This window comes from Gymnoscopelus braueri (assembly GCF_963280865.1).
Source record: "Gymnoscopelus braueri genome assembly, chromosome: 14".
Taxonomy (NCBI): domain Eukaryota; kingdom Metazoa; phylum Chordata; class Actinopteri; order Myctophiformes; family Myctophidae; genus Gymnoscopelus; species Gymnoscopelus braueri.
This window is the reverse complement of record NC_137619.1, coordinates 50,663,810-50,683,709: the sequence shown is the minus strand read 5'-3', so window position 1 is coordinate 50,683,709 and position 19,900 is coordinate 50,663,810. Positions and strand designations below refer to the sequence as shown.

General features: G+C 42.7%; 1 long non-coding RNA gene across 1 annotated transcript in view; it reads left to right on the top strand.

Annotated features, from left to right (window-relative positions):
* LOC308101101 overlaps positions 1-19,900 on the top strand; it is a 123,801-nt gene that overhangs the window by 41,470 nt on the left and 62,431 nt on the right. The gene's annotated exons all lie outside the window — the stretch shown is intronic.

Sequence of the window (19,900 nt, the reverse complement as noted above, 5' to 3'; positions counted from 1 at the left end):
TATTGGGTTACAGTTCCAATTGTGTCTACTCATGTTGTTTAATCACTTCCAATTTCACCTCTTTATCCATCCTGTATAAGTTCTCTCTCCTGATGTGATGACATTGGTATCCCTCCTGAAAAAATGTCTGTTCACTTAAGAGCTTGAGAGACAGGGAGACCCCTGTTACTGAACAAACACTCTATGGCAATGATCACTATGGGAATATAGAGCTGTTTAACAATTATCTTACTTGACTTCACTTTGAAATATATCTATCATGTTTGCAGAGTGTCCACACACTTACAGTAGAGCAACTGAGAGAGAAGTGATTTGAGACACACTAAGGAAGGAAAAGGACCTTACACTAGCCTCTAATCCTTGCCTCTCCTCTCTTGAATAACAGGCCAAGCGTGGGTCTCTCTCTCCAGCATGCTGATTAGTCATGTAGTCAGCTAATGCTTAACCCCATTCAATCCGGGAACGCATACGTGTCATTTTAGATTTCTTTGGGCTATTACAAAATAGCAGATATACAAGCTCATAGCACGGCACCGAGTGCCGCACTATGAGCTTGTATATCTACTATTTTTGAAAAATCGTGAACATTTTTGCAGACTTTGAATATATATATATTTTTAAAGTGAAGATTTGTAACTCAAATCTTTGCTTCTGGTGGGGGTCCCTCGAGCTAAATATTCTGAGTTGGGGGTCCGTGGCCCAAATACATATCATTTTGGGTGGTCCTTGACATGAAAAAGTTTGAGAACCACTGATATATAGCAACACACTTTTTCAACAAAAATAAACTGTTAGGATTTAAAAGACATTTGTAGAATCCCCCAGAAGCAAAGACATGAGTTACAAATGTTCGCTTTAAAAAAAATATATATATATATATTTAAAGATTTGCAAAATAATTCACGTTTAAAAAAAGAAAAATCAGATCTACAAGCTTGTGGCGCGGTACTCGTTGCCGCGCTATGAGCTTGTAGATATGTTATTTTTGAATAGCCCAAAGTATAAAAATAATGTTTATAGCTAAAAATGCTAAAATGACACAGTATTGAATGGGTTAATGCAGGGGCCTTCAACAGGGGGTCCGGGACCCCTAGTGGGTCCTCAGAGTTACTACAGTGGATCTGACAAATCTTTGTGTGATAGGATTATTGTTTTTTACATTAACCACTTGAACCCTAGCATCCCTTTTCTGAGGAGAACTTTAGCCAAAAATTGCCGATCTACAAGCTCACAACGCCTCGCGCTGCGAGGCGTTGTGAACTTGTAGATCGGCTATTTTTGGCAAAGAGGTATAGGTATAGAGGGAAAAAAGAGCAGACCAAGTAAACGAAAAAAGTTACATCTGAAACACAATTTTATACGATATAGAGGAGGGGGTCCCTGCTTCATCTCTCTCTCAGCTAGGGGGTCCTTGGCCTGAAAACGTTGAAGACCCCTGGGTTAATGTATGCTCCGTCGTGCAGCCGAGCCTCTCGTATAGATGTAGATCGTCTATTTCCGGGCGCGTGGCACCGTCGACAGACGAAGTATAAATGATGGGGCTTAACGCATCACAGGAGGAGGGAGAGAGACGGAGACAAAATGGGAGGGATTGAGAATAAGTGGAATGGATAAAGAAAGGCTGAAGAGCAGGGAACCGGAGAGAGAGAGCGAGAGAGAGAGACACACACACACACACACACACACACACACACACACACACACACACACACACACACACACACACACACACACACACACACACACACACACAGGGAGAGAGAGAGGTAGAGAGAGAGTGTGTGCTGTTGTGTAATGAGAGGAGTGCAAGCTAATTAATGTGTGTTGATTATACAATAACAGCCCTGCTTGTAAAAGCAGAGCCGATCATTAATGGCTCTTCAAAGATAGGAAAATGAGGTCGAGAGAGACAGAGGGGGGGAGAGACAGAGCAAGAGGGGGAGAGGGAGATAAAGAGGAAGACGGAGAGAGAGGGAGGGCGAGAGGATGAGAGAGGGAGGGAGAGGATGAGGGGGGCGGAGAGGTAGATGAAGGGGGAGAAAGAGAGGGAGGGATGGAGAAAGAGAGAGGATGCAACAGAGAAAGAGAGGGGGAGGGAGGTGGGGGGGCAGTGGGAGGTGGAGACAAAAGTCATGGGGATTGAGGGATGGGTGGATGGATGGATGGAGAGAATGTAGAAACAGGAGGAATGTAAAATTATGTTTCCCTTTGAAGCGCTGAAGCTGTGTGAAGAAAGCCTGGGGGGGAGAGTGGGGTGGATGTGTGTGTGTGTGTGTGCGCGCGTGTGTGTGTGCGCGTGCGCACGCGGTGTTCTGAATAACGGATGTGCAAATGTGAGTGTGAAGTCTGTGACATGTGTATGCCTTGGGAGATGATAAAAGGTTATGTCAGTCTGTCTATGGATCATGTGTTTGTGTGTGTGTGTGTGTGTGTGTGTGTGTGTGTGTGTTGTTGTTGTTGTGTGACCGTGGTATCATAATCTGTGGGTTTACCATCACTTTAATCCAGTTACATCCAACAAGCAAAGCAAATCCACCACTTTACATCCACAACCCTTCAGTCAGCCTGTCTAGTTGTCCTTTTGACTATTTTGCTTCCTGTTACAAAGTGTGTGTGTGTGTGTGTGTGTGTGTGGGGGGGGGGGGGGCGGGGGGGGGTGTCTGTCTGTCTGTCTGTCTCGGTTCCATGTAAGGACTGCAGCCAAGCTAAAAGCATTCACAAAGTGAACACAGTCGCCCCCAGGGACCCTGTCTGTCTGTCTGTCTGTCTGTCTGTCTGCTCGTGCAGGATGTGAACCAGGGAGACCCCCAGAGACTAACAGAGGAGAGAGAGATGGAACAAAACGGGGGCATTGGAGAGAGAGAGAGAGAGAGAGAGAGAGGAGAGATGAGGTCACTGGGGAGTCATTTTGGTCCAGTCAAGCATGAGCAGTTATGGTCAAACCTGCCCCCCCTCCCCCCCAACCTGGCAACATGGGGGGGATCTGCAGAGAGCAAAACGCCCCCTCCCCTTCTTTATGCCTCTGGACTGCTCATGCTACATTAGACACACACGCACACATACACACACACACACACACTGCAGTAATGGCAGTGTGTTAGTTTGTTCATCCTTTCTCGCTATATGCTTTTTTTTAAAGGTTTTTTAAGGTAAACAAACATGGCCGTTCCATCTAAAAGAATCCAGACAGGATTGTACCAATACTTTATAAAATAATACGTATTGTCACACTGACATAATTTCAAAGCTCCAGAGTACAGTCTCTGTATGTTCCTGACAGCCATACCCAGAATGCCCAGGGCTCCCAGTTCGATCCCCGGGCTCCCCCCCCCGCTGGGTTAGTGTTGAAGTGTCCTTGAGCAAGACACTGAGCCCCCTAACTACTCCTGATGAGCAGGTTGGGGTTCAGTGTCTTGCATGGTTATGGTAATATGGTCATATTTTAGTCATCTGAAAAGTTTTAGTCGACTAAATATAAGATTTTAGTCGACTAAATCTACTGTCGATTTTGTCGACTAAAATGTATTTTGTCGATGCCTTGATGGTGTCGTAATGACTTGATGATGATAAATGATGATATGATAAATGATTTATACTTGGTTGCATGCTGAAAATAGCCGATATACAAGCTACCAACCCAAACATAAAATGACTTGTCTTTTAGTTCTACTGGATCTCTTCTCCGCTAGTCCCGCCCTAACATTTTAGTCTAGTTTTTATTTGTTGATGAAATTGTCAATACATTAAGTCTCAGTTTTTGTCATCATAGCTTAGTTTTTATTTAGTTTTCGTCAGTGAAAAAAGGTAGTCGACAAACATTTTTAGTTGGCGAAATTAACACTGGCTCCCATAGTGTCAGTTTGCTTGCCATAAGTTCCGGGTGCCTGACACAGTGCCCTGCCAGCCTCGTCCTTCTCTCTCTGACCTTGTCTGTGACCCGTGGTAGGTCCCCATAGAGGCCCAAGTTTCTGATGTGGTCCTCACATGTGACATCTAGTGCCATTCGTAGCATTCTGGTGTAGATGCCATCCAGGGCCTTTTCCCTGCCGTGCTGTGAGGGTCCATGTCTCGGCCCCATACAGCAGTACTGACTCCACTGTGAGGGTCCATGTCTCGGCCCCATACAGCAGTACTGACTCCACTGTGAGGGTCCATGTCTCGGCCCCATACAGCAGCACTGACTCCACTGTGAGGGTCCATGTCTCAGCTCCATACAGCAGCACTGACTCCACAGTGAGGGTCCATGTCTCGGCCCCATATAGCAGTACTGACTCCACTGTGAGGGTCCATGTCTCAGCTCCATACAGCAGTACTGACTCCACTGTGAGGGTCCATGTCTCAGATCCATACAGCAGTACTGACTCCACTGTGAGGGTCCATGTCTCAGCTCCATACAGCAGTACTGACTCCACTGCCACGAACGGCCGCCTCTCCCATGTCAGATGTCAGGGTATCTCGTGCAGTTTGCAGAATTTGCCCTTGAGGGCAGAGCTATGAGGGTCCGCTATAGCGCAATACGATGTAAGTTTAATCACCAGCTTCGTGTGCGTGTGGACATTCGCGTGCAATCCCAGATTGTATGACCGCACGTACTAAATTTATGCACAAGCGCACATATGCACTGGAACAGTGGTTCTCGACCAGTGGTCCGGGGACCACCAGTGGTCCTTAAGGGGGTTCCAGGGGGTCTAAATGTGTTAATACATTTTCACCCCTTTATCCATATTGTATTAGTTGGCTATTCAAAAATAGCAGATCTACAAGCTCACAGCGCGTCACTTTGTGCCGCGCTGTGAGCTTGTAGATCTGATATTTTTGAACATTTTAGAAGAATCTTGAAAGTGTTCGAATAATTTTGTAGAATTTCATTTTTTTTTTTACACAAATCTAACACAAACAGGGTCACTCTATTTGAGGAGAGGAGAGGCTGAGAGGACATTGGTCACTACCTGCTGTATTATATTATATTATGTGACAATAAATGACTTGAACTGATAGATAGCTAGATACCTTTGCTGATCCCGCGGGGCCCAGAGGCAGCACGGCAGCTAGCGTTACAAAGTTAATGGTTAGACTGCAAGTGATGGACAGGTTTGTTAAACGAAATGCAAACACAGAACACAGACTTGTCAAAGTTTTGCAGGAACACTTTACTTAGTCATCTATCTATCCTTGGGTAGACATAAGCACTCTTGCTCACTCTGAATCACAAACACATTAGACACTGTACACTCCAGTGAGTCGAATCCTTTAATTTCCTGTTCATTCTGTCTTGACTGACAGTTGTTGCACATGCATTGACTGTGTGTGTATCATGTATTGTAGCCTGTCTATTCTATTCAGGTGGCATAAAGTCAACTATCTGCTGCATATTCCTATTAGAGTGGACCTAAGTTCTGCTTTCTTGACTTGGTTTTATCTCATGATTGGGTTCAAGTGTTTAACTCATTCGGTGCCAGAGGTTAATTAAAACAGGGTACATCTAGTGCCAGCGTTCTTACCGTTTAAGCTGATATGTTTAGAGCTGTAGACTCGACGACAAACACCCGGATGTAAACAATGGATGCGTGTACGATGGTGGATGGTCCAGGCTAACGCCTGGAACAATAACATCTCTCACGCGAGCCGCCATTGCGGAGTGATCGCGCACCGAAAATGGCTCGTTTTCACCACGTAAAAAAAAGGAGATCCGGAGGTTTTTCTCAAGGAGATATAATGGGAGTGGACGGAAGGGAGTTGTCTTGGCACGGTCATCCATCTGTCCCTTCCATTTAAGAGGCACCGTGGGTGATTCCAAAGTTGCGCTAGCCCGCCCCTTGTGGGAAAAAAAAATTTCCTCACGGAGATTCCCGGTTATGGCACTCAACGAGTGTCTTTGCAAAACCGGAGATTCACGGTTTTGGCACCCAACAAGTTAACATACTCTACCATAAAGATTACTAGTTATGTTAACTATTATAATCTACCATACAGATGTACTAGTTATGTTAACTAGTATAATCTACCATACAGATGTACTAGTTGTATTAGCATACTCTACCATGCAGATGTATATTAATATACTCTACCATGCAGATGTATATTAATATACTCTACCATACAGATGTATATTAATATACTCTACCATGCAGATGTATATTAATATACTCTACCATGCAGATGTATATTAATATACTCTACCTTGCAGATGTATATTAATATACTCTACCTTGCAGATGTATATTAATATACTCTACCATGCAGATGTATATTAATATACTCTACCATACAGATGTACTAGTTATACATACTCTACCATACAGATATACTAGTTATATTGTATTAACATACTCTACCATACAGCATTCACCATGTTTAAAGCCACACTCAAAACCCACCTTTTCAGAATCGCATTCCCTACATAAAACCCCAACCCCTCCTTTTTATTGTACTTTTCTTTTATATATATTTAATCCTTTTTAACTAGTCAATTCTAATAAAGTTGTTATTTTTCTGCTATGTAAAGCGACTTTGAGTATTTAGAAAAGCGCTATATAAATCGTATGTATTATTATTATTATTATTATTATACAGGTATACTAGTTCCTGTATATTGTATTAACATACTCTACCATGCAGATGTACTAGTCATATTAACATATTTTATTCTACCATGCAGAGTGGCTAAAATTTTTTTTAAAAAAAATAATAAGCCCCTGGTTGTAGCTTTAACATTAAACTTTCATGTCCTGATCTGAACTTTGGAAAAACACACACACACACACACACACACACACACACACACACACACACACATTTCCCCTTCTTCACAGTGAATTGTTTGATGTGTCGATGATTTGCAGAGTGTAAAGGCGTGTGTGTGCGCGCGCGCGTGTGGAGTTTTAACGAGCGTTCCAGGGTTCCATCAGCATCTTGTTGTCATTGACACACACACACACACACACACACACACACACACACACACACACACAGCCCTTCTTGTCATAATTGACTGAGAAAGTGCTGTAGCTTTGTCTGTCTGAGATGCCTGTAATGAATAGGCTGTCATGCCTTCTCTCTCTCTCTCTCTCTCTCTCTCTCTCTCTCTCTCAGTACCATAATCCCCCTCCTCACACACTCCTCCTTTCTGCTTCCCTTCATCCGTTCTGCACTCCGGCTACCTCTCCCTGTCTCGACACGTTGCTGCATCACTTTCTCTCTCTCTCTCGGTCTCTCTCTCTCTCGGTCTCTCTCTCTCTCTCTCCACATTGTGCTCTTTGAAGGAGGGTGTAGCTCTGTAGGATTAATGCTTCATTGTGAACCTTTTCCAGGACGTTGCTTGTGAAGAGGCTAGCGTAGCGTAGCACAGGCGGCTTGCACATGCGAGGCAAGACCGCCATTTGCTGTGTGTGTGTGTGTGTGTGGGGGTGTGTGAGGTCTGGAGGTTATTGCTACACACTATTTTGACCTCCCATTAGGACAAGGACACTGTATTCCAACAAGTCTCGGTTGGTGTTGAGAGTAGCGGTCTAATTTTGCACCTTTTTTACAGTATGTGGAATTAGTGGTTTTAGGCAATCAGCAGACACTCTTATTTCCGCTCTTATCCAGAGTGACTTAGAAGTCTTATCTATACTTGATCACTCGTTCTTTTGTTTGAGAAATGCAGCTCATGCTATATATATATATATATATATATATATATATATATATATATATATATATATATATACAGTACGTGACACATGCACATTTAATTGATCCTGCTGCTTTGTACATCTGCACATGATCACTTGCACATTTGGGAACAATGCTGTTACTGGAAAGTTATGCATGTCTAAGACATGTTCCTAAGTATTAGTGTATAGTCCTATCACTGCATATGTGTATATTTTTGTGCCAGCCACTCCTACACTTGACCGTGTGTGTGGGTCCGTCCGTCCGTTTGAGCGCGGCCTCAACAGCTGCAGCTGATTGCAACACAAGGATGCAACCAGTTACACTAATTCAAAGGCACCCGTCTCTTCACACTGGGTGTGATTTTTTTATTTATTATTGTCATTCTATTCTATTTTTTTTTCTTCTTGTTTTTCATTATAGTATGTAGCACAATCTGTGGGACAAGTCCCAACTACATGTTGCTGCCTGCACCTGTATAAGTCGGTGACAAATAAAACTTAGATCTTGAAGTGTGATATTAGAGTAAGCAGAGTCAACATGAACTCTTGTCAATAAACTTAGTGTCAAAGTGTCCTTGAGCAAGACGCTGAACCCCTAATTGCTCCTGATGAGCAGGTTGGTGCCTTGCATGGTTTCCTCCGCCATCGGTGTATGAATGTTGTGTGAATGGGTTAATGGCCCCATCAATGTAAAGCGCTTTGGATAAAAGTGTTATATAAATGCACCATTTACCATTTACCATTTAAACAACAAGGTAATTAGTCACATAAGTAGAGAACAATGTATGGCCTCAAATAAACTATAGGATACCAGGTAAACTATGAACCTAGCATCTGTTTACATAACATGATATCTACTGTAAATAGGTGGAGTCTGAAGAGGTGAGTGCTAGGGGGTGAGGTGGAGTCTGAAGAGGTGAGTGCTAGGGGGTGAGGTGGAGTCTGAAGAGGTGAGTGCTAGGGGGTGAGGTGGAGTCTGAAGAGGTGAGTGCTAGGGGGTGTGTCATTGATGAAGCCTCATAGCGGGTTCCTGGGTGTAGAAAGACGCACACAGATGATTCACACTTCGAGCCGAGGAGAGCCACCAATTTTTATTTTATTCATTGTTTCTTTTTCTTTTTTTTTATTACCGGGAGTCAGGAAAGACTGGGTACATCCGGTACTAAGTGTGACACCTCTCCGCTCACTTACTGAATAATGCATATTGGACTTGCGGCGCGCCGCTCGCATGGGAAACGTATCGGCGAGAGGTTCCGTTTCGCTTTCCACTGAATTTATGTGGAACTGAGCTGCTTAACCCATTAAGACCGGGAACGCATCTGTGTAAACACTCGAACCATTATTTTATACTTTGGGCTATTCAAAAATAGCAGACCTACAAGCTCATAGCGCGGTGCCGCGCTATGAGCTTGTAAATTAGCTATTTTTGAAAAATCTTGAACATTTGTGCAAATCTTGTGCAAATCTTTGCTTCTGGGGGGTCCCTGGAACAACATATTTTGAGATGGGGGTCCGCGGCCAAATAAATATATCATTATGGGGGTCCTTGACATGGAAAAAGTTTGAGAACCACTGATATTATAGCAACATACCTTTTTTCAAAGAAAACTGTTAGGATTTAGAAGACATTAAGTAGAATCCCCCAGAAGCAAAGATTTGAGTTACAAATGTTTGCCTTCAAAATATATATATTCAAAGATTTGCACAAATGCTCACGATTTTTTTTAAATAGCACATCCACGAGCTTGTAGATCTGCTATTTTTGAATAGCCCAAAGAAATAAATAAAAAATTACACTGATGCGTTCCCGGTCTAAATGGGTTAATGCAGACCTGCAGAGAAAGCAGATGATTAAATGCACAGAGTGTCATATTGTTCCCACTTATCTCCCAGCGCGTCTACCTCCCGCCGCTCTGTACAACTCGTCTGGCATTTATCTGCTGGAATATCAGATCCTACTTTTACTTTTACTTTGAGTATTTCCATTATACTTCTACTCCACTACATCTCAGAGGCAGATATTGTACTCTTTTTTTGCTCCACTACAATTATGTGGCAGCTTTAGCTACTTTGAACATTTACATTATTAATACAAAAACATGCATTTAAGCAATTAAGCCCCATTTCCCTTGTTAGCAGCGAGATCAAATTAAAGGTAATTCAAACTATGTTTAACCCGGGAAAGCATCTGTGTCATTTTAAATTGTTGCGTTGGCCATTCAAAAATAGCAGATATACAAGCTCACAGCGTGTCACTTTGTGCTGCGCTGCAAGCTTGTACATCTGCTATTTTTTTTTACATTTTTTGAAAAATATTTAAAGTGTGAGAACTATGATTTAGAAGGCATTTGTGGAATCGGCCTCAGGTCTTAATGGGTTAATAGTGATGTCAAATTAAATATTATTTATTAATCTGCATAATAATAGTCATTGTCTATTGCATCGGTTCATCCTCCCTGTGCAGCTTAAGTAGTAATAGTAGTAGTTGTAAGTATAAAGTACACAAAAGTAATAAGCCTGCTATGGCACCATAAACATAATGCAAAAGAGTTTGAATATAATACAACACAGTGGAATGCTCTACCAACAGGCCTGAACCTACTAAACTCCCCACTAACCCCATTCAATCTGTTTTTATTTTATTTTAGCCATAACCATTATTTTTGTACTTTACTTTGGCAATTCAAAAATAGCAGATCTACAAGCTCATAGCGCGGCACCGAGTGCCACGCTATGAGCTTGTAGATCTGCTATTTTTTTAAAAATCTTGAACATTTGTGTTGAATACATATATTCTTTTGTAACAACATTTTTAACTAAAATCTTTGCTTCAAATATGTAACATATTTTGATGGGGATCGGCAGCCAAAAACATATATTTTTGGGGGTCCTTGTGTTTGATTAGCACTGATATAGCAACAATAGTTTTTCAGAAAAATCAAGACATTTGTTGAGACATTTGACAGTTACAAATGTTGTGCGGCATTCGGTGCCGCGCTATGAGCTTGTATATCTGCTATTTTTGAATAGCCAAAGAAATCTAAAATGACACAGATGCGTTTGAAACGGAGGCTCCGAGTCAGGCAGAGGACGCTGGCTTAGATGGAGTTATTTGGGTTCATGTAGGGATGAGATGGGTGGCTAGTTAGTGGGTGCTGGGGTCTGGGGACCCCCAGGGGTGCTTGAGGGGGGTGCCATGGTTGTCCCCAGCGAACCGAGTTAATATTTAGCCTCAAAATCAGTTGTGAACCACTTTAAACCTATGTATTGCTTATTATTAATAGCCTATTGGCTATTTTCAGTCACGCTGCACCGCACTCCAACGGAGCGTCAACGAGGCATTATTGTCCCTCCTCCTTCTCTGTGTCAGGCAGGGCGGTGAGAAGGCAGCAGTCTTTTACTCCATCTCGCTCTCCTCATCTCTGTGTTCTCCATTCATGCTCTCTCGTTGTGTTCTGTGTGTCTGTGCCGTCGCACAGTAATATCTAGTTATCTGCCTTCTTCTTCATTCTCTCTCCGCCTGCGCTCTGTTCTTTCTGCTTCACTCCTTTTCCACACACTCCTGTATTTTTCTTAGTCTTCTCAAGTACAATATTGAAGCCTTATTCCTCACTTTATTCTTCTGTCTCTTCTCTCTCTCTCTCTCTCTCTCTCTCTCTCTCTCTCTCTCTCTCTCACACACTCTGTATAAGCTGTCCTCTGACGCTCTCTCTCTCTCTAGCTCTCTCTCTCTCTCTCTCTGTGTATAGGCTGTCTTCTGACACTTCCTTTCTTGCTTTGGAGGGCTTTACATCAAAGTCGCTTCAGTCCATCACATATTTGCTGTCGGGCAGAAGCTTGTATCTCCCTATTTTAGCTTGTTATGTCCTTTCTTGCTTTGGAAGATTTATTTATTTTTACATTTAATGAAAGGTAAGGGTGGTGGACATACAATGTTTCTATGCCAACAACGATAATGAGTTCTGTGGAGGACTTTGTGCTTAGTGTTTAATGCCTTATGATGCCACTTCCTAGAAACATAAAATATATAGGCTACACATACACAAATATGTTCTTTCTATCCCAGTAAGAAAGGCAGTGTTACGTTTGACAGCAAATGTATTTAGTTTTAGTCTTTTGAATACAATTCCATTTCGTTTTAGTCACATTTTAGTCATCTGAAATGTTTTACTTTTACTCTAACTATAACTATAACTATATCGTTCACCATTGTAATTTTTTTTTATAGTTGGTGTGAACTCTGCCATCCACTTGATTTTTAAAACTAAATTTTTATAGTTATAGTTATAGTGCTCAGTGTGAATGGCCCTTTAATGGGTTAAACATGGAAGTCAGTGAAGCTACTGTCCAGAAGAGGAAACAGGAAAAGTTGCCTCCATGCATTTAGATTGGTGGAGGAGAGGGAGGTAGGTTTCTCATTTAAAGTTGTCTCTCCGTTCCGTTTCCCTCCAGACCGGAGGGTTCCGCTTGGTGGAGTCGAGGAGGAAATTGAGGAGTCGGATCTCTGACGGTAAAACCAAATTGAAACGGAGGCTCCGAGTCAGGCAGAGGACGCCTGGCTTAGATCGAGTTATTTGGGTTCATGTAGGGATGAGATGGGTGGCAGAGAGAGAGAGAGACCAGACCGACCACCTGTGACAAAACCAAAGTAAAAACCTCCCATCGGCATGTGCCAAACGAGGGAAAAAACAAACCCAGATCGTTGCCGAGAACTGACGCGGAGTTGAGCTGTTTACTGTTGTTGTGGGTTCGTGTGTATTAGCTCCACACGTCCCAGACTCTTCTCCCTACTTCTCCCTCCCGCCTCCCAAACTGTGGAACGAACTCCACATTTAATTGCAGTTAGTAACTGCAGACTCACTCCCAATCCTTCCGCTGTAATCTAAAGACTCAACTCTTCAGACTACAACCTCAGCCCGTAGCAGCGTAGCACCTGACCTAGCCTTGACGACCTTGCAGTCTTATGCAAAAGGTTAAAATGTCATTTAGATAGCATCTTATGTAGGCAGATGATGCCAGGTTCATTTGTTGACCTGGCATGCACCATTTACCATTTTTTACCAAAGTAAAACCTAGTGGCCAACGAGGGAAAGACACACCCAGATTGTCGGTGAGAACTGAAACAGAGTTGAGCTGTTTGTTTACTGTGTGTGTGTGTGTGTGTGTGTGTGTGTGTGTGTGTGTGTGTGTTAGGTTGTGTTGTTGTGGGTTTGTGTTTAACATGCAGTGTGTATCTGGCACACGGATGGTAAACACTCTGTGTACAGTGTCTGTAACTCCCTGTGATCTTCATCTTTTTGTTCGGCCTGGCGGAGACTGTTTTGCACCCTGTCTGTCTGTCTGTCCGTCCGTGAGTGTGACCGTTCGTCTGCGACCAGCTAATCTCCAGCACCTTTGGCCCGATCGCAGCGAAACTGTGCACACTTACTCCCTGGATGCCAGAGCAGAACCTCTGCCCGAATGTTTCAGATCGGCCTGTTATAGCGCCTCCAGGAGTTTTGCTAAACCTTTTTTTATATACTCCTACAGATTTTGTCCAAACATTACGCAAATCAGTAATCAGTATCTCTAATAGTCCAGTGATCAGGACGGATCCGTCCGATTTTTCATATTCCATCCTGATAGGCTAACATTGGCTTCCAAGGTTTGCAGGATTGGTCCTAGGAAGAAATGCCACCCTTTTCACATTGGCCTATTATAGCGCCACCAGGAGGCCACAATAACCTACCTGACCTGGCGGAGACCTGTGCTTTTTCTAGTTTTACAATGTTATCAGTGTGTTCCACAATACTGTTACAGCTATGGTTTTATGCAACCTGTTTAAAATGTTGGACTAACTCCACACAGACAAGGCCTCTCTGATCTTAGCCCCCCCCCGGACCCCATGTTCAGAAACACTGGTATAGTGGCACTGGTCCAGGACAGACGGGATGGAAATCCTTTGTCGCCGCCCTGCAGGCAATAAAGAGCAGTAAACTAACAACTAAAACGAGTACACAGTAAAATCCTTGGTATTTATTTTACTCTGAATAGTTTACAAATTGAATATTATAGACAAATGGAACCATATGGACCCCAAACATACAATTATATAAGTCATATAAGCATATAAGACGACCTCACTTTAATATGGCATAAACTTCACCTATTTCTCACTACACTTGGCTCACTGACTGAAGATATGCCAATATGTTATACGACCGGGCCACCAGAGCCTCCCTATTGAGTATGCATGTGTGCACTCTGTGTGCCTCTGTGTGTGAACCGCCATCTGTCTGTGTGTTTAGGTTCTTTCAGTCGAGTGAAAAGAGAGAGAACGGTAGAGTGTCAGCCAGTCAATAACGGTGACCTTTGGGGTCAAGGGTCGTGTGGGTCAGCGTGGGTTGTCGGGGGTCTGTCAGATGAAGCTGTCAGCAGGGAGGGAGGCAGTGGGAACGTGAAGGTCAAACCAAGTAATATACTCCAAGTATTTACTCTGGTACTCTAGTACAATTTTTTAGATATTGTATTACGCGTTCCCGGTTTGAATGGGTTAACCAATTAAGCCCTATTTTATCCTCTTTATAAACCGGAAATCGGCACAACCGAACATGGCACCTTATTATTGTATGTTATATGTGTTGTGAAACGGCTCACACCAAGCTCATCACATCTATGGATTTGTGGTAATAAAAAGAAACTGTGGTAAAATATCACTTACAGTAGCGACTGTGTGAAACTGTGAAAACTGCTGCAAGTGGATAAGTCTTCTGCAAGAACACGAGAATCCAAGTCTCCCAATAGTCCTGCTGGGCCTCTGCTGCACCGTCTGAATGCTGGGAACGAGCTCGAGCTGTTCTGCTGCCGATTATTATATCTCACACACGCGCACACACACACCCACACACACACACACACCTACACACACATGCACACACACACACACACACACACACACACACACACACACGCACACACGCACACACACAGAGAAAACCATATTGCAGCTACTGTATCCTCATCCCTCAAGACACCGGTTGGGCCGAGTTTAAAGCAATAGAACGGAGAATGTTTTTCAGTTCAGTATCATTGTTGTATAGCTGCTACATCGTTTCCCCGCGCTGCTGCTGAAATTATGTGTTCCTCTGGAAAAGAAAAGGGAAATCTCAGTATAAGTGTCTGGACGTAAAACCATCCAGGAGCGCTCTACAAAACTATGGACAAAAGAGCAGCACGCGCAGTGGCGCTTTGGAACTGTGTGTGTGTGTGTGGCAAAATAGTAAATCAAATAAAGAGGTTTACAATGTGCATTATATTCTCTCTCTCACACACACACACACACACAGAGGAGTGTCTTGCTAAAGGTCACTTCAGCACAATGGTGGAAAAAGTACTCAAATGTTTTACTTAAGTAAAAGTAGCAACCTTCCAATTCCCAAGCGGTCGGCTCTACTGAGCCACACTGTGTGTGTGTGTGTGTGTGTGTGTGTGTGTGTGTTTGTGTGTGTGTCAATCAAAAATTCACTCACACACACACAAAGGGTGGGGTTCTGAGAGGCTTCCCACTGCGGGGAATAGTCTTTCACAACCTCATAAAACTGCCTTTTCTTTGGGACGGAGAGTACAGTGAAACGATAGGCTTTGTTTATTTTACTACGGTTTAGACATGGCACTTTACAGTCTATGGGAAATGCACAGCTCCTGGCACAGCGTTAGAGAGAACTGGCCCACGCTCTGGTCCACAGCTGTGTTTAATGTGTCCCATACGTTTGATGCATGCATGCAGTAAACCTTATATATCCAAAACTGGACTTTCAGGATTCAAATTCAAAAATAGCAAAAATAGCCAATCAACAATGTGGATATGTAATTCTTTGCTGTAGTATGATTAAGTAGGGCGTTAGCCCGTTAAGACCGGGAACGCATCTGTGTCATTTTAGATTTCTTTGGCTATTCAAAAATAACAGATATACGCTATGAGCTTGTAGATCTGCTATTTTTTTGAAAATGTGTACAAATTTTTAAGCGAACAATTGTAACTCAAATCTTTTCCTCTCAGGGTCCCTGGAACAAAACATTTTGAGATGGGGGGGGTCCGCAGCCATACATAATTTTGGGGGTCCTTGACATGAAAAAGTTTGAGCACCACTGATATAGCAGGTTTTGTCAAAAAACTGTTGGGATTTAGAAGACATTTCGTTAAATTTTGGCTTATAATGGGTTAATTTACGAAAAAATACGTATTTTAAAAGTTAAAATACGTAGATAAGAGGTTTCTGCCCGACAGCAACGACATACGTGTCCCATACAGTTGATGCGTGCGTGCAGCAGTACATGAGGCAGTACACATGTTTCCTGTGGTTCCCAGGCCACAGCTCGGAGGCTTTTCATATCCTGGAGGAAGGAAGCAGAGCTGACAGCATTTCTGCTGCTGCTGCTGCTCGCATTAGATGGAGAGTTTGTTGTGCATTCAGCTGCTGCTATAGCCTGCAGCTAAAAGCCATCACAGCACACACACACACACACACACACACACACACACACACACACACACACACACACACACACACACACACACACACACACACACACACACACACACACACACAGTGGTGTAAAGTAACTAAGTACATTTATTCAAGTACTGTACTTAAGTAAATTGTTTAGGTAGTTTTACTTTACTGGAGTATTTCCAGTTGTCTATGCGTTTACTTCTATACTCCACTACATCTTAGAGGCAAATATTATACTTTTACTCCACTACAATTCTTAGAAAACTTTTGTTACTTTGCAGATACACATTATTATATTATAAAACATACATAAACCACGTTAGCCCCATTTTATACCTATAGGCTATTTGAAAATAGCAGATCTACAAGCTCACAATGCGTTGCATCGCGACACGTTGTGAGCTTGTAGATCTGCTATTTTCAAACATTTTAGTACTTTTACTTTTGGTAAATTTTGATACCAATACTGTTGTACTTTTACTGAAGTAAATGTTGCATTGCGGACTTTTACTTGTAACAGAGTACTTCTACATTGGAGTATTGATACTTTTACTTAAGTAAAACATTTGAGTGCTTATTTCCACCCCTGCACACACGCGCACGCACACGCACACACACGCATCGCCTGCGTGTAATCGGATATGCGTGGATGCTTATGCGTTCTTTGTGAGTGTGAGTTCTAGGCTCCCCGAGGCCACGATGCCAAGAACGGCACATTCTGCCGAGTGCCTTTCAATCCTCATCTGCATGAAATAAAATTCATCGGGAGTATAAAGGAGTGTAAAACCCTACTCACTTTCAAAACTGCCCTAAAAGAACACCTTCAGGAGGCTGCAATTCCAAACTGGCCCCTTGTCAAAGTATTAACCTAACCCCCCCCCCCCTCCTCGAACTGTTTGTCTCCGCCAGGCCGAAAGACACCCTGTCCGTCCGTCCGTCCGTGTGTCCGTTTGTCCGTCCGTGTGTCCTGTCCATCCGCGACCAGCTAATCTCCGGCACCGTTGGCCCGGTCGCTGCGAAACTGTGCACACACACTCCCTGGATGCCAATTCAGAACCTCTGCCCCAAATTGTTCACATGGGACTGTTATAGCACCAGGAGGCACCATTTTTTAAATATTACTCCTACAGATTTTATTGAAACATCATGCAAATCAGTACACAGTATCTCTATAGTCTTGTGATCAACACGGATCTGTCCGATTTCCCATATTCCATCCTGATAGGCTAAGGTTGGCTTCCAAAGTTTGCAGGATTGGTCCGTTTTGAACAAAATGCCTCAAATCATGAACGCAGCTTGCGATTTCCGTGAAATTCCACACGCACATTCCCTCTCGGCCGAGGAAGAAATACCACCCTTTTAACATTGGCCTGTTATAGCGCCACCAGCAGGTCTAATTTAGCAAGACATATTTTTGGAACAAAATGCCTCAAATCATGAATGCAGTGTCCGATTGCCGTGAAAGGCCTAAGAATAAAGGGCACCCTTTTCACATTGGCCTACTATAGCGCCACCAGGAGGCCACAATAACGTACCTGACCTGGCGGAGACCTGTGCTCAGGGGAGCACTTTTTCTAGTTGTACATAATTCTTGTTTTTCATACCAGTAACCTGTAAACTGATTGTATGACGTTCTGAATAGTAGTGTATATCTGTCTCTCTTCTTAAATGTCATCATGATTTGAGTGCGTGGGGATCTCATTTTAAATAAGCCTTTGTGCTTTTATGAGCAGTTTAGTGGACCTTTGTATTGTGAATTGTATATGTACTGTTTCCATGTCTTTTCTAAATAAAGTATTCAAGCATGCACGCACGCACGCTTTAAGTATATATGAGAAAGAGAATGTGTGTGTCTGTGCAGTCTGTGTAAGTGTAACTTTAGCTAGTAGTGTCCACCGTTAGAGGTGAACCCAAGGGTTGGTTCACTGAGGTCAAAGGTTAAGAGCGGGTCACTAGCATCATGGCAGAATAGCAGCGTTTACATTTCCTGTGTGTGTGTGTGTGTGTGGGGTGCCTAGCTCCTATGCCTGCAGTGCCTGGGAGCAGGTTAATCTCACGTTTTAAGATGTCAAATTCAGTCTAACCGGTCGGTGTACTTGGTGCACTAATTTATTTATTTTTATCCAGCAGGTCACACTTCCTCGGCTAATCCTCCATTCAAGTGTATTTTTCCCTGGTGAAACCGTTTCATTGTACCCCGGTATTAAAATCCTCTTAGAATGTCATCATGTATCTTGCTGAAACATGCAGTCCTTCAGATCCGGTTAGTTCTGCTTACGAAGGAACTACAGACAAGCAGAACCTTCCTTCACTGATGCACAGCAAAATGCTTTGTCCTTTCAGGTCCATTTGGGACCCTTTTTTTTTTTACATTCTCAGAGCTATATTAACCCAGTCAAACCGGGAACACATACTGTGTCATTTTAGATATTATTTTTTTTTGTATTATTTTATACTTTGGGCTATTCAAAAATAGCAGATCTACAATCTCGTAGCGCGGCACCGAGTGCCACGCTACGAGATTGTACATCTGCTATTTTTTGTGAAAAATCGTGAACATCTTTGTTTTTTAAAGCGAACATTTTTAACTCAAATCTTTGCTTCTGGGGGATTCTACAAATGTCTTCTAAATCCTACAATTTAAAAAAAAATAATCACACCCTGTGTGAAGTGGGCGGTGTCTTCCTAGCTAACCACAATACTGAATGGAGTCAAAAGATAAATACAAAAGATAAATACATTTATTGAAACACTCTTTATGATGGACGAAACCATAACTTGAAAAAACCAATTTTTGTTTTTTTCAAGTTATGGTTGCTTATATAGGGCTATGCACATGTGTCATGTGACACTGGCCAATCACAGTCCTGAATAGACTGTGATTGGCCAATCACAGCGCAGGATAATTCTACTAATTTCCTGGGCCCAGATCACAGCGCAGGAAAATGTACATTTTTCCAAATCTCACTTATAGGGGCGGTTTCACCGCCCAAAAATCACACCCTGTGTGAAGTGGGCGGTGTCTTGCTAGCTAATCACAATACTGAATGGAGTCAACCAATCATGTACAAAAAATAAATACATTTATTGAAACACTCTTTATGATGGAAGAAACCATAACTTTAAAAAAACAAATTTATGTTTTTTTTAAAGTTATGGTTTCTTATATAGGGCTATGCACATGTGTCATGTGACACTGGCCAATCACAGTCCTGAATAGACTGTGATTGGCCAATCACGGTGCAGGGTTAGGCAGGGTAAATTTTTGGCCAATCACAGCGCAGGATTTGTTGTACAAATATCCAAACCTCACTTATAGGGGCGGTTTCACCTCCCAAAAAATCACACCCTGTGTGAAGTGGGCGGTGTCTTGCTAGCTAATCACAATACTGAATGGAGTCAACCAATCATGTACAAAAAATAAAAACATTTATTGAAACACTCTTTATGATGGAAGAAACCATAACTTTAAAAAAAACTAATTTATTGTTTTTTTTAAGTTATGGTTTCTTATATAGGGCTATGCACAATGGTGTCATGTGACACTGGCCAATCACAGTCCTGAATAGACTGTGATTGGCCAATCACGGTGCAGGGTTAGGCGGGGTACATTTTTGGCCAATCACAGCGCAGGATTTGTTGTACAAATATCCAAACCTCACTTATAGGGGCGGTTTCACCGCCCAAAAATAAACGTATGTTGCTATAATATCAGTGGTTCTCAAACTTTTTTCATGTCAAGGACCCCAA